The 27,661-nt window shown below is 40.3% G+C and overlaps 1 protein-coding gene across 1 annotated transcript in view; it reads right to left on the reverse strand.

The window, feature by feature from the left end:
• chrm3a (cholinergic receptor, muscarinic 3a) overlaps positions 1-27,405 on the reverse strand; it is a 73,864-nt gene extending 46,459 nt beyond the window's left edge. The window contains exon 1 of the mRNA XM_070840686.1: positions 27,238-27,405. The gene's annotated coding sequence lies outside the window, so the exon portion shown is untranslated. The remainder of the gene's footprint in view (positions 1-27,237) is intronic.
• Between the last annotated feature and the right edge of the window lie 256 nt (positions 27,406-27,661).

Here is a 27,661-nt window from a genome sequence, read left to right on the forward strand (position 1 = left end):
TACTTTGTATCTTTACGTGCAAGTCACTGTCAAAATCTTTCTTTATGCTTTATTTTTGCAATATGTTTTAATCAAGGATCTACTCAAGCACTGTAGCTACCATTCCCCACTGGATAATATCTGTCAAAGGGAAGAATGGCATGTCTTCATGTCTAGGGAAGTGTTCATGCCTTATATAGTCTTGGTCTAGTAGAGTTGCCTGCTGCACATAGCTGGATCTAGACAGGGGCTAAGGAAGCAGACCTTATGAGAGCTCATTAAAATAGTCTTCAAGTCTAGCATGAATATGCTACACAAAATATGCTTGCCATTAAAAATAATCAAAAGTAATGGAGCAGTTAACAGACTAAAAAAAAAAGACATTTGTTCATTTCTTTGTTTTATGTTATAACAGAGGTCATAGCTGGCTGGCATGGGTAAATGAAAAAGGGTGACTGAGAGGAGGACAGTCAATGCAGGGACTAATATTCAAACAATTCACAAACACCAGTATAGTGAAACAAATGAGCACACCACTCTCCTATTCACATTACAAATTGCACCTCAAAGGTCAATCGAGGAAACATTTCCCTTCTAATGGGAAGCTGCATGACATTTCTGGGTGAGGACGATTCTCTTTGCATCGATGTCTTTTTTTTTATCTTTAGTAACATTGACATTTTAACTGGCTATATGAAGACGGAACTGAAGCCACGCTATTTTCAATGAAAATCTACAACTGTTTTCTGGCAATTTATAAAAGGCATTCTAGCAAGATGCAGTATTTCATCCTAATACTGATGACCTCACTTGGCCTATCTGCTCCATATATTTGCTGAGTCTGCAGGAGCATTCTCAAGTGAGCCATAAAGAGGACTGAACAAGACAATAACCATTTTCAAGTTTCCACTTTAAATCTGCAACAAGACTTGATCTGAGTCCCAATTTGCATGAAATACCCCATGAATGAGGGGGATTTTCCCACAATAATACGACATGGTAATTATCCAGATAGAGCGTGAGTATGAATGTACAATAGTTCATTGCCAATCTAAAGTAGAAATGTGTCATACAGTACATATGAAGGCCATTTCTATAGGGCAACAGATAAAAGGTCAAGTAATTATATAAGCTTTAGTTCTCTGTATGACAGCAAATTACTCCAAAGAAGAAAATCTTCAAATGCTCACTTTCAAAATGCAACTGTGAGAAATATAAAAGAAACTCATGTTTAATCAGCAAACTTTTATTACATGTGAGAATAACCATCCATGCACCAGGCATCTGCAAGGCACAGAGGCAAATCACAAAAGACTGCAACAAATTAAAGAGCAAGAAAATTAAATCTGCAGTATTTGTGGGTTGGGAGACAGCAACAGATATTGTTCTAGTTTTGTGACAATGGGGGGAATTCAATTGTTTCTCACCAGCTATTTGTAAATTCATTACTAAGTTTGTATGTAAAGTTCTTCCTAAGCTCCTGTAAAACTGTTGCCAGGAAATGACCTGTCAAACGCAATCAACTATGGCTCTGTTCATGCCAGGCATTAACACAACACAAGAGGACAGCTCTAAGTACAGGTGTGAATGCACCCAAGATGCACTAAGGCCGCATTGAGATCCAATCATTTAGACCACATTTGGATATGGCCTGGGCCGCATATGGTCACATTCTTTCAGCAGTCCTGGTCCACACTGAAGGACCTCCTACTCAACTGAGGTCCTCTGAAAAGAAATAAGCGGGAGCAACGAGTGAACTTTAAACCCTTTATGTCTCTTTTTGATGGCTCTGACACTCATGGCATCTCCGTTCTTTATGAATATGATTTGGGTTGTGATGTGAAAGATAATAATGTTTAACGGAACACGATGCTGTGATAATGTCGCACCATGTACAGGCACACTGACTTTTAAAAGGGACCCGTTGTTTGAGTAGAGGAGGCAGATTTTTTTAATGTTTGAATATTTTAAGTAAAAGATCACACTCCTTTACAATTATTTTTGTTTGTTGTAATGTTGTAATAAATGTTTATTGACATACAGAGAGACATAGAGAGTAATGTCCATGCAGTTTAGAATAAGTGGGAAATATCCAACCTAACTGATGTTAGGTTAGCATAATTATGAAGACATTAATGGCATTACATGTTGTTATTTGAGGCACATTGTATTACTTTAGTGTCAGATCAGATGTGTCGAGCCCATTTTATTTCTTTTACTCTTCAAACAGTACCTCTAAACAGCTAATAAATTAGCACACTAATGTTAATTTGTCATTTGGGTCATTTAGTTACATAACAGTTACACCTGCCAGTTACTGGGTGTAAATATTTAGAGCAAATTAGCTCAACATAACAACTAGCCTGCAACCCTTTTTAAATTGACTGCACTTTCTAGTGTTCCAACCACTTAAAGCAAGACACTACATTCACCCAGTCACATACACATTCATACACAAGCGTATACAAAGTGACAACACGCTCATCAGGAGGAGCACACACTTCCACACAGAAGAAATTTGGGGCTCAGCGTCTTGCCCAAGGAGACTTCAGCACACAGAGGAGCCCAGAATTGAACCAACAAACTTCTGATCATGTACTTCTACCTCCGGAGCCTTTTTAATGTAACGTAATGTTAATGTAATCTCCACTTAGTAAGCACTTCCGTCATAACTATGCTAAGTGAACCTCTGCATGTGTTATGCAACAGTAAAACTTGTTGGTGCCGGGTGAAGAGAACCACCTGGTGACTTCATGTGTATTAAAGGAGGCACAAAGGAGTCTACAGCCTGCTCAGGTCAACAGAGGGGATTGATCATTGCAGCATACGGCCACAGTAAAACTCCAGTGGCAACAACAAAAACATGACAGGTTGGAATTGTGTAAAGTAAACACTGTAAATCTCATGACACTTTCACTCACGGTCCCACTTCTCTCTTCCTCCTAAATGGAGCCCCTTATCTCACATCCAATATAAATCTGCTAGAAAACCTCTTTATTGGCTGAAAATACATTGATATCACCTTTCACTGACTCCTCTGTGAGTAAAGTGAGAACAGCAACACAGACCCTAAAAAACTGCCCTTGATTAATGTATTTTGGGATTTATGTTATACGAGTCAAATACCCAGTGTGGGGTTGATTTAAGAGCTGCACGTTCTGTTGGGGCATGATAACAAGGAGCTAAAACTTCATTGAAAGCTTAGGCAAAAGGGGAAGAATGTACTGAGCCTGCTTGTGATATTAAGTATCAAGCAAAATCCTCACCTTGCAGCACATACTTCATCACATTGTGGTAAACGCCTCAGATGACTGAGTATATAATCGCCTGCTTGTAAAGGCATCGCAAGAGACTCAGTGAGTGTTTTACAAATGGCTTTTTCTGATGAAGTGATAGTGCAGAGGAGTGTATATTGTCTCCAGCTGTAACACTGCATACAGGAATGTGTAGGAGCAAGGCAGTGTGTGTGTGTGTGAGTGTGTGTGTGTGCGACAGAGGCAAAAAGACGGAGACATGCAGAGAGACAGAGAGACAGACAGAAAATGACAGAAAGTGCGTGTTTCTTATGGTTGAACCACAGTTGAGATTCAGCCAAGGTCATCCTCTTACTTATGACATACATGGAGCCAGACTGAGCCTCTCACTTGGACGCTCTCCATCTGCTTCCACTGATAAGACGGCTACTTCATGTGCAGCAGACAGACACCACGGCTCTGCATTGTGTGGACGTAGTGTGATTAAAACCACATTAAGATTCTCTTGGATTGCGATAAAGAAGACAGTTTTCTCACACATACAGTACATGCCTTTATAAAAATCTAAATAAGGGCTTGACCGTTTAGTATAGATGTCATGTTATCTACTAGGGTGTATTATTAAAATAAAGACATCTCTAGTGCATATCTTTTATATTTGCAGGTAGATTTTTTGAATAAGTCATGATGTACTTGGGTTAAAATGGTCCAAATACAGGCCACTGTAAAGCAGAGGAAGCACATTGCAGTCATACCGACTCCTCAGTCAAGAATTATTTCGCTAAAGCACCTTTCCAGCCACAAAAGTAGACAGGGATATTCTGTTAATTGGTTTATGCATGTCAGCTGGAAAACTCAATTGCAGGATATCAAAGAGGACTGAAACAGCTTAACCCAAATAAGACCTTAACCTGACTACCAACCAAGTCCACATATTTCTCCTCTGTGTTTCCTGAAGCATATGTAAAAAGGGAGAGGATAATAGGTGTAAGTGCACCAAGCAGACCAGAGGGACTGCTCTGCTTTCTCCTGTTGAAAGAAAGCTCCTCAGTCACCACTGTGCCTTAAAATTTATGAGAGAGAACAAAAAAATATCTTTCTGGCACATCGGTGAGGACAAATTTCAGTTTGGACTTTTCTGTAAGCCATTTGTTTTGTTGTACTCAGAGGATGACATGAATTCAAGACTAAGGCTCGATTAAGGACAGGAGCTCTGCGAGAAAGAGGAATATGAATGATAATAAATACTATATGGGTGAGACGTTACTGTTTATAGAGATTAAATGGGCAATGTGTCAGTGCCAGGATTAAACAAATGCACGATGACGGTACAGGATTACATGGTGTTTAAGAAAGTGGCAATAAAGTAATGAAAATTCATGTTTGCTGTACTGGGAGGATAATTTGTTTTTGGCAAACAGTGACCATTCTGCAATTAAAATGAACTGCCTGTCTTTGCATGACTTTCATCTTGCATAACAAACTAATTGTGCATCACACCAACAAGGACCAAGTTCATACATCAATAAACCACAGGAACTTTGACAGCAACCTGACCACAGCGCAGTGTTTTCTTCATTAAACTTTCACATCATTAAAGTGAGTAAATTAGTGAGCCCTCTGCTAAAATGGTGCCATTTCCACACACACCCTCCCGCTGTGGACTTGTCAAGGGCTATATCCGCAACCTCAAACAAATGGCCAAACTCCAGACAAGCTGTCACTGTGACACCAAAAGGTTCACGGACTGATCGCCACAACTACAGCTGATGATCTCAACATGCAACGCTTCCTTAAATGAGCTCATGGAGGTGGACCAATTGGCAGGAAATGACACCAAATTGCTTGGGAAACAGATGGAGGACAAGCAGCCAATATACAGTCCATGAGGCTGTAAAGGAAGGAAAGGGGAAGAGCAGTGAAGCAGCGAGGGCAAGAGCAGAGAGCAGAGAGCCTGAAAAAAAGGCCAGATGAAATGACCTGTGGAACATGACTTTTAAAAGCTTATAACGGAGTAAAGCAATTTCCATTTTAAAACCAATCAACTTAGATCCAGTGATTAGATCCACTGAATTCCATATTTGTCTAGGTATCTGTGAGTTTAAGACCAAAAAGTACAACTTTGAGCAGAGACATCCAGATCTGTCAGTGACATATTCAAGCAGACTTCAACAAAAACATTATTTAAATTGTTAAAAATAATTACAAACATTTAACACAATCTTTACCACTATTATTTACTGTGTATTCTTTCCAAGAAACAAGAAATGAGAAGAAAAAACAGCAGCCTTGAAAGTTTGCCAAAGCATTCTCGCCCCTTTCACATTTGTTGAATAATTTTTCTAAAGAGCTCCACAAAGAGACAACATCTCTGCCATCACAGCCAATTTTAAGACAGATTGAAGATTCATTGTTTTCAGACATACCAACACTGACAGCCAAACAGGTCTTTGTGACCTCCCATAAAAAACTGTATCTGTGCTAGACAGTTGCCAAGCTCGTCAAACACATAATCTGTGATCCAACTATAAACACAAGGGTCACCCAACCACTGCAATTCAATAGGAACCTGGTACGCATTCTCAAATTGACAGCAAATGAATCAAGTTGTCAGAAACTATTCATCATCATCATTAAGACAAATCCTGCTGTCATATACAGTCTGTGACTTTAGCTGAGAAATAAAATGGTCCACAGATTATCTTAAATTTTCTGGCCATTGTATCCAGGTCAGGTGTTTTAGCAGTGTTACATATAATTAGTGGTGTAATGGACTGTAGTTGATCCATGATTGGTATGGATTCCTCCCACTCATGTGAACCACAGATTAATTGCAAAGTGTAACCATCATACTGTGAAATGCAGTTTAATGCCACTGTTACTTTGTAAAGGATTAATTCCCTAAACCTTGATACATAGTTGCAGTTAAAAGACACAGAGAAGACAGATGATGATGTGATTTACTGTGAAGTGCGACTGTTTGATGAGATTATTCAAAAGAAGAAGTTATGTGTTCATGTGAACGGGGCGTTGAATCCCAGCCAATGGATCTGGGATGGTCACGTTGCAAAAAGCAAAGAAGAAAAATGAAGGAAAAAAACACAGTCACATCTATCAGGAGTGGGATAACATTTTTAAGTATTAATCATTAATATTAATTCATATTTATTTAGATTATGAATACTGGCTGATCCGAAAAAAATGATCCAATCAGTGATTCAAACCCAAGATACGATCTGTACTGTGACTTTTATTATTCGTGCACCCCTGCATATCATGGTTATGGCTTTGACAACAATGACCCTGTGAAGCAAGTGATACCAACACTGAAATGATCGCCGATTGTGTGCACAATCAACGGCCCTTGAAATGCCCTGGAATACATGCTGGGTTGATACAGCGTTTGCACAGAATGGCCACTTAGATAAAAACCTTTTGTCATATGAGAAAATGACTCATGGCCATAATAATGAATCTCCTGTGTTGAATTGGGGCGGACAAACAGACACACTCTTCCCTGTGTTTATCTAGCTGACTTCACTCAGTTGAGGTCAGCGGATTACAATCTATCTTGTGGGGCCGGATATGAAAGCTTCATATAAATCTCTCTATACTGTGCGAGGGCGCAGCAGCATACCCAAAATACAGCCACTTCACTTCCAAAGTAGAAATGTTGAGGATGTCAGTGTATAATATAGTTGCATCATTAGCTCTGTCCAAGAAAGAGACATAGCTGTTATTATACACTCCTACTGAAATAGAAAATTACATTGAGAGAGCTATATGAGAAATGATAAGAAGAAGAAAACAGGTTTTGAGCCTTGGTGAAAAGGGTTCAGGAATGTGCCACTTCACTGTGAATGACCTCTAACTTAAAGTGAGTCTATGTTCTACAAGATACTGAATGTAGATGAGCCATCTCCTGCTCGTCTTCCACCATTAAGAGTCTATTATTCCTGGTGAAGTAGACTGTGTCAGATAATGACAGATCCAAGCCAGGCCATGTCAAATTACAGTCAAATGTGTTCATATAAAGTGCTTTAAATAAACAGGTTGTTCGCAAAGTGGAAAGTGCTCGAGTCATCAGTGAAAAGATGAGGCTTGAATGGGTTGAGGTTAGTTATCTGCCCAGGGTGTGAATTAAAAATCAGAGCGCGGCCTCCACATCATTAACCCTTCTGAGCTACACTGACCTTAGATGTTCATTTGATCTCATCGTGGTTTGGTGAGTGTGAAAGTGGAATATGAGGGAGTGGGGGCGCGCCTTTGATGTTGTAATGTGAAATTTCTTTTATCTCTCGTGGAGCGTTTGAGACCGGGCCGGCTGTCCGACAACTCAATTAGAGCTACTCTGAATATGAGCCGACAGCATAAGAAGAGGCGTGAGGCACGGAGGTGTGAACGACAAAGAGGGAGAAGAAAAAAAAAAAACATAAATGCAACTATTAGGACAAATGGGACCACAAACTGAGCAACGCAAACAAAAGGAGCAGATTTTTAAGATGAAACATGCTCTCTGTAGCTGCAGGGGGGGGAATCGTGAAAAAGAAAAAAAGGGAGACACCAGCTCTGTGTCTGGTAGCAACATGACCAAAGAACAACCGAATTCCTGTTCATTGCTCCAACTGTGTGATATCCAGCTGGTGTACAAGTAAGCTTTTCATTGAAGTTCATGTTAATGGTTAGCATTGTGCTTAATGGATAATTGAAGGCAGTTTGCTTGACAAATGATGTGTATCCTTGTTGCACAGAGTGAAATTCCTCAGCCCATTTAGCCAGCCATCATCTTGGGCTTCATCACCACAAATACCACAAAGTAGCATAAAAGAATTCAGAATCCCCAAAGCTCAAAGCTCTTAGCGTGTTCATTCAGCCAAAACTGTGTGGGTTGTTTTCTGCCGTCATGAAGTATATCGTACCTTAGAAACAAGGTGGAAAGAATAGGGGGAGAGGGAAAAAAGAAGGAGGTTGGAGGAAATGAAAGGAGAAAGAGGTGGAATATGTGTGCTGTGTATATGAACGGGACTGGCAGACACCGAGGAGAGGAGAGGAGAGGAGAGGAGAGGAGAGGAGAGGAGAGGAGAGGAGAGGAGAGGAGAGGAGAGGAGAGGAGAAGGAGAGGAGAGGAGAGGAGAGGAGAGGAAAAGGAGCCGAGGCATGGCTTTTTACATTAGGCCTTTCATCTCTCTCCTGCCATCGGTCATCAGAAATAGGAGAACACCGACTCCCAAACACTGCGCTTCGTTCCAATCCCATTTAGCTAAGGACCAGCTGAGACACGAAAGGAGAAAATAAAGAAGGATATATTACAATGTCCCGAAAGGAGCTAAAAGAATTATTCATGCACAAAAGAATTTAACTGCATTGTCCCAGCGCCAGTACCAACAAAAGAATATTCTTGGTTTTCAAATAAAGACGGTCTTCCATCAGGCGAAAGCTATTTCTAACCTTCATCTTGCAGGACCACTAATAGTCATGAAATACTTCCTGTGGACACTATAGTCCAAAAAGAGAAGTGAAAAATCCAGGCAAAAGGTCAACGTTAACAACTTCAAGAGACTCAAGCAAACTTATAATGAAATCTAGCTCCCTTGATTTTCTTAAATCTGAGCACACTGTAGGCCTCGAACAAACAAACATACAGAGGAAGACAAATTCTTTTCTCACACATCAGTGACACTCACTGGGTGATTTTTAATTGGCTGGGCCATAAATTTGTGTTTTCAAGGAATCACTTCAGAGAGAATCATACATTTAACCGGTGTTGCCTTTAGAAATCATGGGAACAACATCTTTTGGTCATTTGTTTGTCTTTTCACTAGTTATTTGTACAGTTTGACCTTTTAACGCTGCACAAACAGTAAGTCATAAACAGTGAGGGGCAGACCCAGGATCTCCACTGAGAGAACATATTGAAAAAAAGAGCAATAATGGAGAGAGGATCTGAGCTGAATTTGTGCAGCATTTTTAAAGAGAAAGCACAATACTTAAGTTGAGCAGACAGAAAACCAGCTCATACAATTAGAAATACAACTAAAAACATATAGCATATATGACTTCCAAGTAATCCCAAAAACTAAAAAAACTACAGCACATCAACATCCCAGAGCTGTACTGTACGCTAACTCACACCAGTGATAAAACATCAAACAGGTTTTTCTAAACTTTTCCCCCCAAAAGTTGCGGTGAACCCCAGTTAGGACAGCTGAAGGCTTATTACCAATTAGGTCGACTGTGTCTCTCTGCCTGTGTGACTGAGGAGAACAGCTGAGCTTCTGACAAGCAGCAGCAGTTAACCAGTCTTATTTGAAAAATGTTCTCCTCAGGACCACAGAAGGGAACACAGAAATGAGAAAAGAAAAGGATTTAGAAACTGAGCCCTGCAGCTGCTGAAAGTAAAACCAAAGAAAAACGTGTTCAGAATACCAGGATACCTTCTGACTTTGGCTAAATTGAGCAGTCATCTTCACAAATTCTCTTTTTCCAAAACATGTGGCCACAACATGAGCAACATTAACTTATAAAAGATACACTCAGCGGAGTTCACACAAGAGTTTCACATCAAGAGTGAGCTGGAAGCAAATCTCAGCCGTTTCAGGATATCTTTTGTTGATTAAACAAGACTACATAGTGTATCTTCAGTCTCTTTCATTCTGTAGATGTCATTGTCCAGTGGGATGCCACCGACCTTATCTGTGGGGCGCAATTTATCATCCACTAAGGAGGTAATGACGTCGAGGTACATGCTAATGTCTCCATGCTGATTTAAACTGGGCATTAATGAGAGATGTCAGAAAAGCAATTCAGCCTAATTAAAACACACCCATCACTCACACACGTCGGCTGAGACACTTTCACTTAAGTTCTTAGTGATGCCTCCTCTATTTTACTAAACAGCAGGAGCTACCATCTATTAGCATCTCCCAACAGTTGGCTCCCGACCTTTTTGTGTGACACAGACCCATCAGATGAACTCCGCCTTAGTTGACACCACCCCTCATGTTCAAAATGTGTTCATCCTAAACAGGATATGATTCAACGCTTGATTATATAAAGGCAGAGATTGTTAAAATAACTTTTTCATAAAACTGAATTGTCAATGTGTAGTTCGCTGTGGACATTTCAAACATTTCGCCATTTATCCATAATTCATTTCAACTATTTACTCATTCGTTTTAGCCTCCAATGTATGTCGATTACATATATATACAGTTTATAGATGCATTTTTTGAGAAATCGTGTTTGTTTGTTTTTTAATTAATTTAGCTACTGAATATTCTTTCCACATACCCTCAGGCAACTGCAGAAATACCCCCTGGGATACAAGTAACCCTAGTTGCTTTGCTATGCTCTATTACCCACTGTAGAACAGAAAATCATCTGTTGTTTAAACCCTGAAAGTACCTGCAGCGCAGATGAACAGGAGGCCGGGGAATAATGAGAGACAATACAGTCCTAAAAATGCAAAACACAATCATAACACCATGCATCAGACAGTGTAGCGGAACAGCTTCATTAGAAAACACCCATCCTCTCAATACATAAACGGATCCATAGTTTGCTGTTTGGAGTGAAACAAATACAGAGAGGCTTATGCTAGTGCACTTCTTTGTTCTTTCTCTGCTCTGCTGGATCAAGAGTTAATTCAGCTCTGAGTGACTGTGGGCTGCAAGTGACAGCAGTGAATTAATGATTCATTCTGCCCAACGTAAGCAAATAGTGAGCCGGTGATGGAGGAAAATGGATTTATGTGCATCCAACGCCAACCATGACATCTTTTAAGCTATTCAAAAAACATTCCAACATCCACATAAAGGAATTTAAAAGCAACACTGGTTTGTAAAACCACGGTATAAAAAAAGAACATGCCAAATATGATGCTCAAATCACCACCATGTAAAAAAAAAAAGAAAAAATTCGTAGGAAATCTGAAACACAGAAACTTCGACGTAATCATTCATTATAAATGTGATATATTGCTTGTTCAGCCTGGGGCTTTCTTCTAAATGAACTTTCCATTTTCTTTTCATACAGGCCAGTCTCTCGAGTCCTCACTGCATCGTAGCCTCACCATGTGTTCAGAGGTACAAGAAGTACAACTGTAAAAAAAAAAAAAGAAGTTAAAACTCCGTTGAGTCTGCAGGGTGCTTGACACTGCAGAGGACATCATAAAAATTTAATAGATCATGTCAAAAATATTTCTCCAGGTTGGGATTATTAATGAAGAGAAAACTGCTGAACATGTAGGACATGTATATTCCATTAAGACGCAGTTGGTTTTACTGACGTCCTTTGGGACAGTTTGTGTCTAACACATGACACTATTGGTTCAAACTCGGTGTGAAGTGTAGCTGTGTTGTACTGCGGTGCATGCTGAAGCATTGTATTGATAATACTAGACCACTAATTTGTAATAACCTCTCCAGGGACGGCAGGTGAAAATTAGCTCATTAAGTAACTCTGGGACAGTTTTATGTTGATTAAAGCAGCAGGAGGCAGAAATGCCAAAAAAACAAAAACACCTCGACCCTCTTTGTCCCCTCCTATCAGACAAACATGGGCACATTCATTCACAAAGGAGTATGCTGTTATAGTGTATAGTGGCATTTCCATGAAAACGAGCATCCTGGTTTCTTTGCAAACGTATGGACCTGTAAAGCCCTTTGAGATGATATAGCTACTGTCATTCCCTGCTCTAACATTAGCTAGTGTTAGCTACATAAACATGAGCTGGAATTAGCCGCGGCCTTTGGCTACAGTTAGCAGAAGGCTGAACTATTAGCAACATTAAACATAGCCACTCACCGCCTGCTTTCATAGTAAATCTGTGTACACAAGCTAACAAGCCACTGGAACACATTTAGACGAAGAAGAAGAAGAAGAAAAGTTAGCGGCTTCAATCATCCCAGTCATGATTGTGATCCCGGTGCCTTTATGTAGCGTTACATAAACATGAACTTGAATTAGCTGCAGCCACAGGCCTTTGGCTAATGTTAGCAGCAGGCAAAATTATCAGCAACACTTATAGCCAATGCTGGAATAGCAACTTTTCTGCAGGACTGTTCACCATTGAATCAGACTTTCACCTACACCTGAAGGGACGTGCACACACACCTGCGTTTGTAGGAACGCTCTCTTTGTGGGAGGACCTGTGATTGGCCAAAGTCTCCCAATAGATTTTCTAACGTCTGAGAACAAAGCCAAGAGGAGGAGTAGAAGTCTGGTTTTCTCTCAGACTACTCAGGTTATTGCGGAGTTATTGCTCAATTACACCAAAGATAAACTACTTACTTTAATGTGTACTGTCCTTGGTAAATGAATAAATAAATACAAAAAAATAACTAATATACAAAAACTCTTTTCAAGTTTACACATGTGAGTCTACAAACCTCTAAATCTCCTGTGTCCACGGATCACCTCAAGGCTGTAAATTCAGCCGAATATCACAGATTAGAGTCTCGCTTCTCACGTTTCTATTTTAGGGAGAGTGTTGTTCAAGTTCACAAATGTTATATCATCCCTTCCTCCTACCTTTTCCCATTCCGCCTTTCCTCTCTATCTTTGTCACAACCCAAAGGAATAGCATGTGTGAATTATTAAATCTTATAGTCGAATTTGTGTTTAAGTTGAGCAAAGTTAATATAAGATGCTGGGAGCTTGTAAATCTCCAGTGCACCACAGTTTTTTGCTCTAAATGAACGAGAACGAACAAAAGATCCGACCACGGAACAGGTGCAGCGTCCTTTGGCCCTTTGCTATCAGTGGTGTGACAGCCAATAAAAAAATAAAATAAAATTATACATCAACTGATGCCACAATCTTTCCTGAGATATGACATAAAATGGATGGTCGTATTCAGACATGACTTATGAGGAGGTTAATTATGGAGCCACTGATGTCTTGAAGTCTAGATGTAGAGTGAAACATCTGCACATGTCATTCTGATGGATGAGGCAGGAGCACAGATTGAATGACCCCTCTGTTTAGACAAGCCTTGTGTTAGGTCGGGCCCTGTTCTGTCACTTCCACTGACTGATGGTCGCATTGAGTGTGAACATGCCCATACAATCACAACGACAAGGCTCCTATAATGGCATTGAGGGATTTTGTCTGCTCCTGGGAAAGGGGGTGGGGGGGTAATCTATGTGAAATGTGCAACCATGTCTGAAGTGTGGAGAAAGTACGGGAGTAGAAGTGTATTTAAGAGAGTGAATGCTGTGAGTCTGCGTGCTAGACTGAAAACAGTGGAAAAAACATTGCCCTAGCAGCAATCTCCAAGCAAATAAATTCACTGCAAAATAAGAGACGAGGGACTTCTCATTTAATTCCTCTGCAGTCCTCAGAATTATGTTACAATGAAAGAATTGATTTCCTCACACACTTCCAAACCTCCAAAGACTGCAGAAATCACAACAGAAGTAAATCAAATGAGAGGTTGAGGGATTTATTAAAAACACCCCGACAAAATCTCCTAAAAGGGACACGCTTTCGAAGCTGATTCAAGAACAATATGACATAATTAAAACTTCTCTTCATTTTCCAGATACTTGCACATTCTATCACTTATGGCATACTGTTATTACGAGAATGACAACTAAAACAACATCTTCACAGTGACAGGCAGTAATGGTAATTTTTTTCTATGAGGTATTAAATTGTTGCCACTCAAATAATGGGGATGTAATGATAACAAACTTTCATTCCTAAACTAACAAAGTTATGCTTTGAAAACAGAGATGGTTTTTGAATTTGTTCTGTAAAACAGTAAAATGGAAAATTGGAAAAATATCTGCCTCTGATGCAGCCAGCTGCAACACAAATTGTCATTTAATTTTTTTCACCGCTCTTTGAACAATCTCGCAAATAGACAAATGGATTCTTATTTAAGCTATTTGTTTGGTCTGGACATCTTAGGAAGCTGCGGTACCTGTATCATAATTTCCGCACACACCAAGTTTTGCCAAGTATTTCCACAATCCAGTTTTGCAGGAATGTTGACAAATTGGTCAGATGTGCAATAAACTTACAAACAAGTACGCTGCAGAGCCCGTTTGACAGGATTCTACAAAGAGAGTTAAAGCATAATACTGCTTAAATCAGCATGTGCTGTCAAAGCTGCAGGCGTGCACGTTACACTGAAGTACTGAATTATCCTGTAAACAGCTGCACCTGAAACTTCTGTCCGCACAATTTGTTCAGATTAAATAATCTGATTAGAGCACAACTTTGTTTTAAACTTTTTGACAGATTTCTCATTTCACCCTTCAGCAGCTCTTAAGACATACTCAGCGAGGAGGCAATCCATTTTGGTTTAGACACTTGGCGCTGCAAAGACTGAAAAGAGTGAAAACATATCAGTCGAGGAATTTCGACTGTCTGGAGTCTCTCGTTCTCATCAGTATTCTTGCATTGTTAAACTTACTGTTCAGTGATGTAGCATTTCATACAAGAACCGAGCAGTCTCAGTCCCAACTCCACCGAGCTGCTAGCAATTAAAACACATAGATTTGGCAATATGATTAACATTCTTCACAACAGCAAATGATAGTTCTTGGAAACTAACCACGGAATTAAGAACAAACCCAAACACTGGATTGTGAACAATGTAAATAACCTCTGCCACATCCTGATTATGATGTATGGAGAGCAAAGTGCTGTACTCAAACTTGCTGCCAAAGCTGAGATACAATAAAAGGGCTCATTTCCAAACCAGGGAAATGACTCGGACTTTGTTTCACTTGCTTTCCAAAGAGCCGCCAATCACTGTTAACTTATTATATCACACCAGATCCTGATATGTAACGTATAAATGATAAACAGAAAGAGGTCGCAGGGTTATCCCGCTCCCTTGGTGGTTCTCAGCAGTTAAGGATTAAGCAGGATGTGACTGATGTAATGATAGCAGCTTTAGGAAAATAAGGCAGATGACTATAAACTCTCATTGCTCATCCACCTCTGTTGAAAAAGAGATTTAATGAGATTAATTTAAAGAGCTTTAGTGAGACTAATCTGGATAAAAAATAAAAAACAAAATAAAAAAAAAAAAGTGGTTAAATAAACATGAACTGCAAAGAGGAAGGAACTTCAGGAGTTTACTCTGAGTCATCGACAACATGATGCCTTTTTACTGAAATATTGTTGTGAACATGCGTGCGTCAGCAGAGAAGAGCTACAGTGACTTATCAGCTCAAAGCCGTCCGTAATCACTCTCCCAGTATTTATGGTATTTATTGCATTTGCTACTGTAGATCCCAGTGCAGTGTTGTAAATAGTAATTATCAAAAGCCACTATGTGAAGAGTGATAGAGAGCAGAAGTACGCATGGCTGCCACAATGTCTTTTCTTTAAAGTAGCACTGGGCGGCACCAAAAACTGAGTTATGCAAGCTAACTAAGCCATGCCATAGCTAGAGCGTATGCTCTATGGTAAGGTGCTCCACCCCTTCTGACCGGACTGAGATATCTCAACAATTATTGGACTGATTGTCCAATAAATACAGACGTTCATGGTCCCCTTGAGGATAAATCCTGCTGACTTTGATGACTGACTTTTGCTTGCTGCTGACAATAGATATATAATATTTAAATCAATTCTTACTTCTTACAAACAATTGTAGAGGACATTTTTGATAAGAATCGCCCATATGATCAAACCTGATACATTCTCCAGCAATAATCTGATTAAAAATGTAATTTGGTGTGAATTTAAATGTGTTCCAGATTAAACATTCATGTCAAAGCACTACCCATTGGGCATGCATTTGGGATAATAGGTGGTCCGAGTGAGCAGAGTTGCAGACACGATGTCATGCCAAAATGGCTCAGCCTGATCTGTATGAAAACAACATCAGCTGTGCTACTTCATCCTCCTCAGTGGAAGCCTGTTTGAATGGAGCAGCAAAATCCCCAAACTAAAACTAAAATGGTGTCCTGCTTTGTGCCTTAGTCAGTTTTGCTACTGCTCGCAAGCCCACATTGTCCTTTGTCTTCTATGTTTGCCACTTTCATTTGAAGAGATTTAAACTGAACTCCATGCCAAGAATCTGGACTTCTTATAAATCAAGCTGATTTAACCATTGTAATTCATGTTTACACTATATATTTAGCTGACTAAATATTGATAAATAATAAGATCCCGCAACTCCAGTGTGTTGCCTGTATATGCAATAAATATTGCCCAGCTTGGGTCATGATTACATTTCAAAGAAACACAGAGGGTACAAAGCCAATAAACATTTTCTTTTTTTTTTTCAACCAACATAACCCTGCCAAAACTTTTGTATGGAGACATGCCAGGCAATTCCATCTATCCTCTCTTGTGTCTGGCCTGCTTTTCATCCCAACGACACCACTAAAGTTAATGTACTCTGTCTAGTCTTCCACCAAATCTCCACATTTCTGTAATACCTCAGAATCTTTTGAACTTTTTCTACACTGATTTGAAATTGAATCAAAGGCCACAAACATACTTCCATAATTTTTCTTTCACAAAGCTGTTCGATGAGGCCAGTGCCCAATGTCGGCTATTGCTGGAGGGTTTGCACAGCTGATAAGGATGTGCAAAAAACAGATGACCAATCTTAACAGGTACTCCAGTGATTCATGTCATTGCGCTTCTCCCACAAAGCTTTCATGTCATGCCAAGTTACACACATTCCTGCGATGAGCTTGAGATTATTATCACCTTGCTAAAGGGAGGTTTTTAAGGTTTACATCGCTCCATCCACAAAACACGGAGGAGTGAAAATACAAGCAAAGGGAAGCTGGCACCTCCTGATTCTGACAGGTCGAATGTAGACCCCAAATCAAAATTGTTGTTTTGCATTACCTTCGCTGTTTGTGGTACACACCAATGTTAAAGCTTTGATTCACATTTCCTTAATTGAACCTACTGGGGGGCAGCTGGCAATCACACCGAATCCTGCTTGGTTAATATTAATGTTGCTGTGATTAAGAAAGGTTATTTTGATTTTATGTATGTGATGCTTTCTTCAGGCCAGGTGCACAGTGCAGCAGAGAGCACCTCTCAGATGGTTTCATTTAAATAACTTTACCAGTAAAATTATCCATTATTTCACAAAAAAAGATCAGAGAAAAGACCAAGAAATGAATATCAATATTTATATATATATAATATTTGTGGCTTTGTTTTTCTTCTTCTCCATCCCATTAATGATCCCACAACCCCTCAGATTTATCTCGTGGCCCTTTGCCGTCCCGTCAGTTGGAATCCACTGGACTAAACAACTTGACTGTATATAAAGTAGTTAAAACTAAGTTCAGCTCCATCGGATATAACATTAAAATGCCACTTCCACATTGATGCATCAGTATTAACAATCTAGTAATGTAATATATAATAATATATCAGTCACAGAGGCCGAACCACTACTTTTATTTTTGATACTTTTAATATATTCAGCTAATAATATTTCTGTAATTCAACACAAGTATGATTTTGAGTGCAGCAACAACTTTTACTTGAAATAGAGTATTTTTACTTTGTTGGTCTGCTACTTCTGAGTAACTCACCTAACACTGAACTTTATTAGTGTAACAGTGCTGCGATGACTATTGTGTTCTATTGTAAAACTTCAAATCCATAAATCCCCAGCAACGCTGTACACCTGATCCATCTCCTCTAACTCTGTCTCAGCTTTGGGACAATCCTATAGGAGCACCCTACTGTGCAGAAAAACACTGACAATTAAGTATTGAACCAAGTGTTTCTTTAGACGCACACTTCTTTGGATAATTTTTTCTTGTTGAATTAAACTCATGTAAATGTCATCTGAAGATTTGACTCACTGGCCCGAGGGCTGCAGGTTGTTGGCTTGGATTAACTTTCCTCTACATAGTTTAGCCAGAGGGCTCGCTCTATATCTTGTCCTAGCCTGGTCTACAACTACCTGTCTGTTTCTGAAATATCAGTCAAACTGGGAAAGGAGGAAGACTCAAAGCCAGGAGCTGGTTTGAACTCCCTTAAAAAATGGGGCAAATTGTCACTCTTACACCTGCTTCAGGAGAAATATCAGTAAGTTGAAATTTCAAGTAGGGTTTTTCATTTCACTTTACTTTGAACATTTCATTCTATCTTTGACATTTGGTTGAAACTTTGGGCACATGATAATGCTGAGACAGGCATATAGATACAACCTCTGGTGAAATATAACCAGCTGTGTAATTACTTTAATGTGAATAAAGATCAATATTTGATTTCCAAAGTATGACTGCAGCATCTGCTGCTCACGGGAGTCGCCATCTTGGTCTTTTGGTACCAGAAGTGACATTCATTCGCCTCTGATTGGTTAGTCACAATGCAGACCATCATGCTGTGTTGAACAAGACTTGACACTAGTGACTGAGACCATAAACTCAGTACGAAAGTGTTTGCAGAAGTAATAAATCAAGTTGAGAAGCAGGATCCTTTTCCCACAGACTCCTCTACAACCGGAAGTCCCCCCTGCTATCCATTTGAAAGAATGCAGGTTTAAGGCACTTCCACATTCATTTCACTTTACAGACCTGGAAGCTACGTCAACTTCGTCTTATGCCCAGAGGGTGTGCTTTGAGCTGTTAGCTCATTAAACAACAGTCTGTCTCAGTACACACATTTGAGAGAAGCAGCTCGCTGTTGTTTTTCGGCTCAGTGTGTGCATCATGATTTGAGCCATGGCTCCAACTTTAGCCCAAACTACCTCGCTAGCTTTAACAATGCGGCTGCCGTGCCTTGTGGAGGACATTGAGTGCACAGGGTGAATTTTGTTTTAATGGAAAATGTGTTGGATTTAATAGGCTGAAACACCCTTTAAAACCATGGGCCAACACAAACAGTCAGTAAATTGACAGTCATGCCTCACTAGCAGAAGAAAATCACTACAAATCAGACACTGAGCTCAACACAGATGCAGGATTTTCAACCACAGCACACTCTTTATAGTTTAGTTTATGGAAATGCTGCTGTTTTGCACAGCAGCTCTGCCCAAATCTTATCAACAACACAGCTGGCAGTGACACAGCATAGATATTTGCTCTGACAGGTTGGCAGAGCAGCCAATCAGAAACTCCAAATCCTCTTGAAAAAGCTCACTCACCTTTTTAAAACTGCATACCGTAAGCTTGGCTTTGTGTAAAATCCTCAACAGTGTCCTTTATCTACATCCAGAGCTATGTAGGCATAATGACCAGCCCATTCAGTCTCTCTCGTGCCATATGCTGCTTCACCAGAAGTTTTTGATTAGTTCTGACTTGGAAAAAGATCAATCATGCTGCTTCAATTGTGTGACAGGTGTTCAATAAAAGAGTGGAAAAAAGGCCTATGCTCTAAACTAATGAGGCTCATTGATAGAGATAATGTCATAACAACAGCAAGGATGTGCAGACACATAGCTGAATGTAGATGAATCCATAAAAAGCAGAATACTGAGGTGATTTTGGTTCTTAATTTTGTCCAAAATACGTCCAAATCTATGCGATGAGTGTAACCACACTGGGTATACTGTCTAGATCACTTGGCCCAAAGCTAAGTTGAAAAACAACTTACGGCTGATCTGATACGGTTCACAGTGTCCTCATGACATGGTCTTCCATTTCCTCCAGAAGAGAACAACAAACAACAATTGTGTGAAATGAAGAAAGCAGAAAGGAGAAAAAAATAAATCATTTATGTTAGAAAGTTCTTCACCTCACTCTAACCTCTGAAATGATTTAGAGAAGGAACATTACAAAGCCTAAAAAACATGAGGATGTGTGTTAGAGCTGAGTGCTTGACACACAATTTGACACACTTGTTGTGCTTAATGAGGTGTATTACAAAAGCGAGGGGGAGTCAGGCAAAAACAAACTAAGGGGAGAAAATCGAAAAAAAGCACAGCAGCCATATTTTCAGTTGCAATGTGCCAAACATTTCACAGTAGAATCCTAAAAAGTTCATACTGATAAATTCTGACAAAAACATTTTGACAGGCGCTTAATCACAATACAACATCTAATATAACTATGTCGGAGAGATTATACATCAAACACTTTCAGTTTAGTTTTAAATTAGGTAGTTCTTGTTGCGACATCAGTAAAATGTGAGTCATCAGCCATCATCTCGATAACGAAAAGGTATCCACACTAATCTCAGAAATATACAGTTGAACTCAAAATTATTCAACCCCCAGCGCAAATTAGGTATTCTGGCAAAATTTTCAAACTTTCAGCTGCGTTCAATGAACAGCTCAAACAACAACAATTGAACATTGAGCACTCATTTGCTAATCAGATGTTGTCTCAAGCACAACGGATGTAACTAATAAAGGGCCTCATTAGTTGCATCAGATGTGCTTGAGATAAAACACATCAAATGACCCGGACTGGATGAGGGTTTGTTTACAGTGACGTTTGGTTGCATGTTAGAGATATGGAGAACTGTTATAGAGAACTGTCCAACAAGTTAAGAGAGTCCATTGCCTTGCATAAACAAGGAAAAGGATACAAAGGCACTGAATGTTCCTAGAGATACTGTTGGAAGCATAGTTCACAAGTTCAAAGCTAAAGGAACACCGGCCACACTACCTGGACGTGGCAGAAAGAGGAAGCTATCAACAGCTGTCCCCAGCTGAGGAGGCAGGTGGACAAACACCCTCGAGTGATTGCAAAACACCTGCAGCAAGAGTTGGTGGAAGCAGGCAATGGGGTTTCAGTTTCTACAATAAGGCGGTAAGGACGTACACCTCTACTGGCCCAAAAACACAAGACAAGTCAGCTCAATTATGCTCAAAACCAAGTAAATAAGCCAGAGAAGTTTTGGGATTCTGTTCTGTGGAGCGATGAAATAAAGCTGGAACTTTTCGGGTCTATGGATCAGCAGTATGTCTGGAGGAGGAAGAATGACGCTTATGGTGAATAGACCACCCTGCCAACAGTGAAGCATGGTGATGGCTCTGTGATGCTCTGGGGCTGCTTTATTCCATCTGGCACTGGAAAACCTGCAGCATTCAATCAAGTATCAGGAAATCCTAGGAGAAAACATTCGTCTGTGACGAAGCTGAAGCTTGGGCGTCAGTGGACCTTCCAACAGAACAATGATCCCAAGCATACTTCAAAGGCCGCAAAGGCTTGGCTTCAGAAAAAGTCCTGGAAGATACACCAGTGGCCGTCATAGTCGCCTGACTTGAATCCCAGAGAAAATCTCTGGTGGGGTTTGAAGAAGGCAGTTGTCACAAGCTCAAGAATATTAGAGAGCTGGAGGCTATTGGCCGTGAGAAATGGGCTAAGATTCCTCAGGAACACTGTCAGAACCTGGTGACTGGCTATGTATCACATTTGTAGCAGGTCATAACAGCAAAAGGCTACTCTGCTTACTGCTAAAGATGCTTGTCAAGAAGAGGTTGAATAATTTTGAGATTGCAGTAGACATTAGAAGTGGCATTTTGAGTTGTTGATTGAACACAGCTGAAACTTTGTAAGTTTTGCCAATACGCCTAATTTACATTGGGGGTTCAATAAGTGCAACTGTATATGCACATTACGTGACATGCAATCAGATTGTATGCTCATTAGGGCTACCATCCAGGAGTTAAAGAAACATTTTCACTGAACTAACAACAGATGTTTATTTCCCTACGCCAACATCTGACACAAGAAATCCTCCTCATGAATCATAAATGGTCTTAAAGAGGTGTGACAGTCGTCTATCTGCTCTTATCATTATAATCCCAGCATGCCATTACTCAGCACTTACCACATGTCACAGTAGCCCATCCTATGGATCCCATCAGTTTTAAAAACAAAAATTAAATGAAACATCCCGCTGACACACATCAGCGGTGCTTTGCAATCATAACTGCAAATTGCATTGTCTATAGTGTTGCTTTAATGTTGATGTTGCTTGATGAGAGAATGCATTTCAGTTCATTGTGAGTATTTATCCCATTATGCATAAATGGCTATATTCTAGATAACATATCTTTTACTGGAAATAAATAAGGACTTGTAGGAGGAAGTAGAAAGCAGAGGTGCTCTTTGGAGAAGTCAGCAAAGTGGAAAACAAAAAACATTTTAAAAAAAAAACAGGAGGAAAAGATGCATGGTGGCATGGCATCATATTTTTTTTTCAAACTCTAAAACTTTAAATATTTAAATTACTTGAATTTTGCTTTGTTGTTTTGATGGCTAAAGTATTTTACATTTATTCCTTTCTTCCTTTCTCTTATTCCTACTTTCAGCCTCCCTTCATCCACAGCAGCAGTTCACCCATATTTACAGGCGTCTAATCACTGCTCTCTAAACATGATCCTGTTCTCCCTTTTGCTGCAGAGTATGAAACTGACACCAATAAAAATGTCAAAAGAGGCTAATTGCTATCCATCTCAACCTGCAACAACCAGTTTCTACAACGAATTAAACGGCAGGCCAACAATGGAGTTTATTAAGAGGACTAAACATTCAGCTCACATTACCTCAAAATGTTTATAAAGGGCACGTTTTTGTTAGAAATGTATTCTGATAGACCGGAGTGCTACAGTGAGAAACATAGCAAAACATAGCATACTGCATGTTAGAGCTTAATTTACCAAGCAATCTTTCATGTAATCAATACTGTGTGAAACTGCATTAACTCAGAATAATAAACAAGCCATCAATGTCGGCAACATTACCCGGAACAAAGAAATATATGGCTGAATATTGAGAGTTTAAGGCCGGTCCAGGTTACCTCAAACATCCATCAACATCATAATTTGTCCCATTCTGCACACCACTGGTTACACCACTGATCTCTCTCCAACAGTTGAGCCGGTGCAGGTACGCTCAGTTAGTGCTTTGTTTCTTTATTTACAGTATGCATAGTTCACTAGCGCTTCATCATCCACTGTTCTCTTGTTCCTGTCTCCTTCTCTCGCTCTGTGTTTACAGTACGGCTCTCTATTACCTTGAAACCACCTCTCTGGACCCCCACTGAAAATTATGGAGGGCAAGTTGTTATTGATTTGTTTGCTAAGAACAGTGAGAAAACAGACATAAAAGGGCAGTTGTATATTAGACATGAATCTGAATTCCCTCAAGTGTGGTTTTACTGTGTCAGGAGAGCAAGAGTACAGAGAGTGAGACCGTTTGAGGGAGAGAGGGAGAGAGAGAGAAAGAGAGAGAGAGAGAGGCAGTGACACATGACAGAGGGTGTAAAAAATGGTTGAAAATTTGGACAGAAAACTGAAAAAGGAAAAAATGTCAGAAAATGTTGAAGAGGCAAAAAAAAAAACTGAACTCGAAGATTACAAGTGCAGTGGAGTGTACCAGGCATTGCTTGACGTCTGTAAACTGTATAGAAATAGTGGTATGGATGGCAGCACTGCGGGCTGTTTCTTACTGCAACATTTACTGTTACGGCTGACAGACTCAAATGTGCACCCACCACAGAGTTTATATACCTAAAAGACCCACCGCATGAACTAATGTACATACCATCGCTAACCTCAACTCTCTCTCTGTAAATCACCCTTCCTCTCCACCCAATATCTGACCTTTGAACTGCAACTCACCTGCATTATCTTGATTTGTGTGTGTGCATTTGTGTGGATTGCTGTGTGCTGAACATACACAATATCCTAAGGTAAACACGGAGCAGCGTTGTTAACAGCCCTGAAGTGAGCACCTTATTGCCACCAATAAGGGTCAGCCCCGGCTAAGCTTATGACAACTAGTAAAGGTCAGTGAGTGATGAGTGTCAGTTTAACGCACGTTATGTTAGCTGTAAAAGTTTCTATTGCATCCGCAGGGCACCAATATTTGTAAGTAATATGACCATGAGACTACAAAAAAAAGATAATAACATGTTATTTGGATAAGGTACCAATATAATTATGATTAAACCCCTTCTCATGTATTGTGTCTAAATTAATGGCCATATAAAAGATATTTCTGCTTAAAACGTCCAAGATGTCAAGCTGGTTATGAGGCCACTGAAGTTTGTCAGTGTCCTCCCAGCACTGTGTCTCTGACACAAAGCAGGTGCTATGAACATGGGACAACAGCAGTAGCTGCCCAGAGCGTGCAGACAAAGACAAAGAGGCCAAGCACTCACCCCATAAGGCTTTACTGTAATCACACCCTCAGGCAGCATGTCTACTTACAGGAGAGACAAAGGAAGATGGGAGAAGGAGTGCAGGACTGTATGAATACAGTTGTTTATGGACAAGTTAATTGAGCAGACACTGACTGACAGCTTTCTATTTGATGCTAAGATCACCTTTCCAGTCAACACAGGAGATTACCAGCACAGAAAAACTCTTCAACTGTGACATTTAAAGGGCAACTACAGGAAATTTGCGTTATTGTTTTAATAATTGAACCGAGATGGAAAAGTTTGTGCCCATGCGCTGTCTAAAGATAGACAGTCTGCTTTGCTCTGTTGTGGTCTGCATGGCTGTGAAAGTGGATTAAACAGGCTTTAACATCAAGACGAGCTCTAATGAAACCCAATGGGGGAGTTAGCCCGTCTGTTTGGCCAGCTGACTCCTGTAAAATACCCATCACTGTCTCCTGTTGCCTGCTCTAAAAGTAGCCTGGTGGTGCCAGTCAGTGTGCGCTGCAGCCTGAGGGTTATACTGTTTGATTCCTTTGTCTGGATCATACAGCAGCTAAAACTCTATTTAACCTAATCAGCATGTTTATGCCCTATTGTGTTTTTTTGTTCAATGAACCTGCCTTTTTAAAATGATAACACACCGGTGTCTGCGTCAGTCTTTGTGTAAAACATCTGTCAGACTCCCACTAATACCTGACAATTATTGGGTGAAGAGCGGCTGACGTGTACCGTATTCATGTTACTGTTTTAAAGGAGCAGTTCAATACTCTGGGAAATACACTCATTTGCCTTCTTGCTGGGAGTTAGATAAGAGCATGTCTGGTCTGCATGGTAAATATGAAGCTACAGACATCACCAATTAGTATATAACTAAGCACAAAGTCTGGAAATGGATAAAAAGCAAGCCTGCCTATGTCCAAAGATAAAAAAAAAAAAAAAGAAAAACAGTCAAACTGCAATAATTAATTTGTGTTCCATTTGTTTCTTCCAAAAAAGAAAAACCACCTGAGGGTAAATTGTGGATATATGTGGAGTTTTCCGGAGGCCCCTTGTTGGAAGCTGTGACTTCCTGGAGTTTTGCTGTCGCTGTGAGGTTCAGATTTTCCAACCTACAATTCCGTTTTCATAAAGATTGCAAGAAACATGTTACAACATCTAAAGGTGCCGGTGGTTATAGTTATTTCACCATCAGACAAAGCCTGGCTAGCCGTTTCCCCCTGTTCCCACTCTTGATGCTAAGCTACGGTAATGAGCTGCATTGGCTCACAGTACATACGAGAGAGTGGTAGCAATCTTTTCATCTAACTCTCAGCAAGAAAGCATTGAGCGTCTCTCCCATAAAGCTAAACTAAGAAAAAAGCTTGACTTTAAGCCCCAGTGCACTATAGCAGAATAATACCCCACATATCACCCCAAAGCAGTGCCTTAAGAATGGTAGGTTAACCTTGCAAATCTCAACAGCGCACATTGTTTTTTCAACAGCATTTGTGCATACTGTATTCACCAGCTTGGGATTAATAAACCAGAAGCAGCTGTGCTGATGCCAGCACCCACGCAGAACTACAGGTACAGCAGAAAAGCAAAGACATTTTCATCACACTTGGAGACATCTACACCTCTGTCACCAGGGCCACTGCTATCAATGCACTATCCTCCACCCACGGCAAGCCCATTTGGGAAAGTCATAACAATGATCAATACAGTAGTAGCATTGTGCACAACAAAACCATCTATCAAGAGAGGTAAGCCTGGAAAAATATTAGTCAACCAATATTGACTGGGGCTCAAACCATACATCAAGCCGTGAGAGCTCTATTGCTGTTCACCTTAGTCTCTCATCTCCTTCATATGTCTCATTTTCTGAATGTCCTCCGCTGCGTCTCTCAGCCACAGCAGGCAATGGAAAGTCATATTCATCTAAACACATTCCTGCTCCACCTTTAACAGACTAGACACAGGCCGTGCATTCACCAGCACACAGAACTTGACTGCACTGTTCCCTAACAATGGCTTTGTTGATGTATTGATATAAAAACACTCAGGCTGTGTTGATATATGCAACATATTAAAATGTTAAACTATCATGGAGGAATAGTTTGTCATTCATATACAGCTACTGTATTCTCACACTCTTGGCTCCAGTGATGAATAACTGCAGCGGTGGACTAAAAGGAAAATATTTGCACCATGGCACAGATGCCATTCCCTCTGTTCTTACTCATTATCCAGCACAATGTCAGAGTACCCCCAGGTCACTGAGAGGGAACATTCCTTCACATTGCCTTCTATGGGTATCATAAATAAACAGTCACCCCAATTCATGACAGCCTTCCACTTGCCATGTAAGGACACAATTAATTTCCGCCTCTGTCAACAGCAGTGAAGTAGCAGATGCGTTATATCTGATCACCCAAAAAAATAATAAATGTGCCACACAGGGAGGATACGCGTAAAGGACAACCTCTGTTTGGCGACAATGCCCTTCTTCTTTTTGATTACATTTCATTTTGGGGAATTCACGATATGAAAACGCAATATCCCGTGTTTTTGAATTAACTTTAAAGCATATTTGCTTGAGAAGCCACGTAGCCTTTTGGAGGAGAGGCATCTGAAGTGTGCAGAGAGCAGAGGGTTGGGCAGGGATGCTGAGCTGGGCAGCGGAGGAACAGCAGCAGCGCTTGTTTGCCAAAACTTGCATTTACACAAAAGCGCAACTAATATGAGCTTGCAATAATATCCTGAATATAATGTATCCACTTTGGAGAAAAGCGTAAGTAATCAATTATATTCTGTTGTGTCTGCAACTTCGGAGCGCAGCGACAAAACGTGGACAGATAAAGCGTCTGGGAATCCGTTCCAGGAGAGGACGATTTAATACTTTGCTGTGACTAAATATTTCCAAAACTTTCTTTTTTTTTTGGGTCTTATTTTCACCTACCTCAAAACATCCAATTGTGCGCGGGTCAAAATCAGCACAAGTAGATGAGAAAATGGCAATCCAGTCAAAGTTGTCACGGTTCCACGTTTGGCACAGCGGCTGTACGGCACTCCAGTCTAGTCAGATATGAACGCTAATGGCACACAGCTAACGAGGCTCGCCACCTTCTGCCGCCACCGAGTCGTAGATTGGAGGGCGATGTGAGGAGCACCGCGGGATCTCCAAGGGCGCACGGAGAAGGACTGCGTCAGGATTGGTCAGCGCAGCCGTGACGCACCGGCAGGTGGCACACCCGGCGAATAAAAAGTCCAGATTCATTCATTGATACAAGCTCTGGGAAACTATAGGAGCTCAGCACACACACTCTCTCTCACACACACAGGCAGATAAAACAGACAAACTCCATGAGAGTAATACAAGATTA

Source organism: Pempheris klunzingeri, chromosome 12, assembly GCF_042242105.1.
Source record: "Pempheris klunzingeri isolate RE-2024b chromosome 12, fPemKlu1.hap1, whole genome shotgun sequence".
In the NCBI taxonomy this organism is placed as follows: Eukaryota; Metazoa; Chordata; class Actinopteri; order Acropomatiformes; family Pempheridae; genus Pempheris; species Pempheris klunzingeri.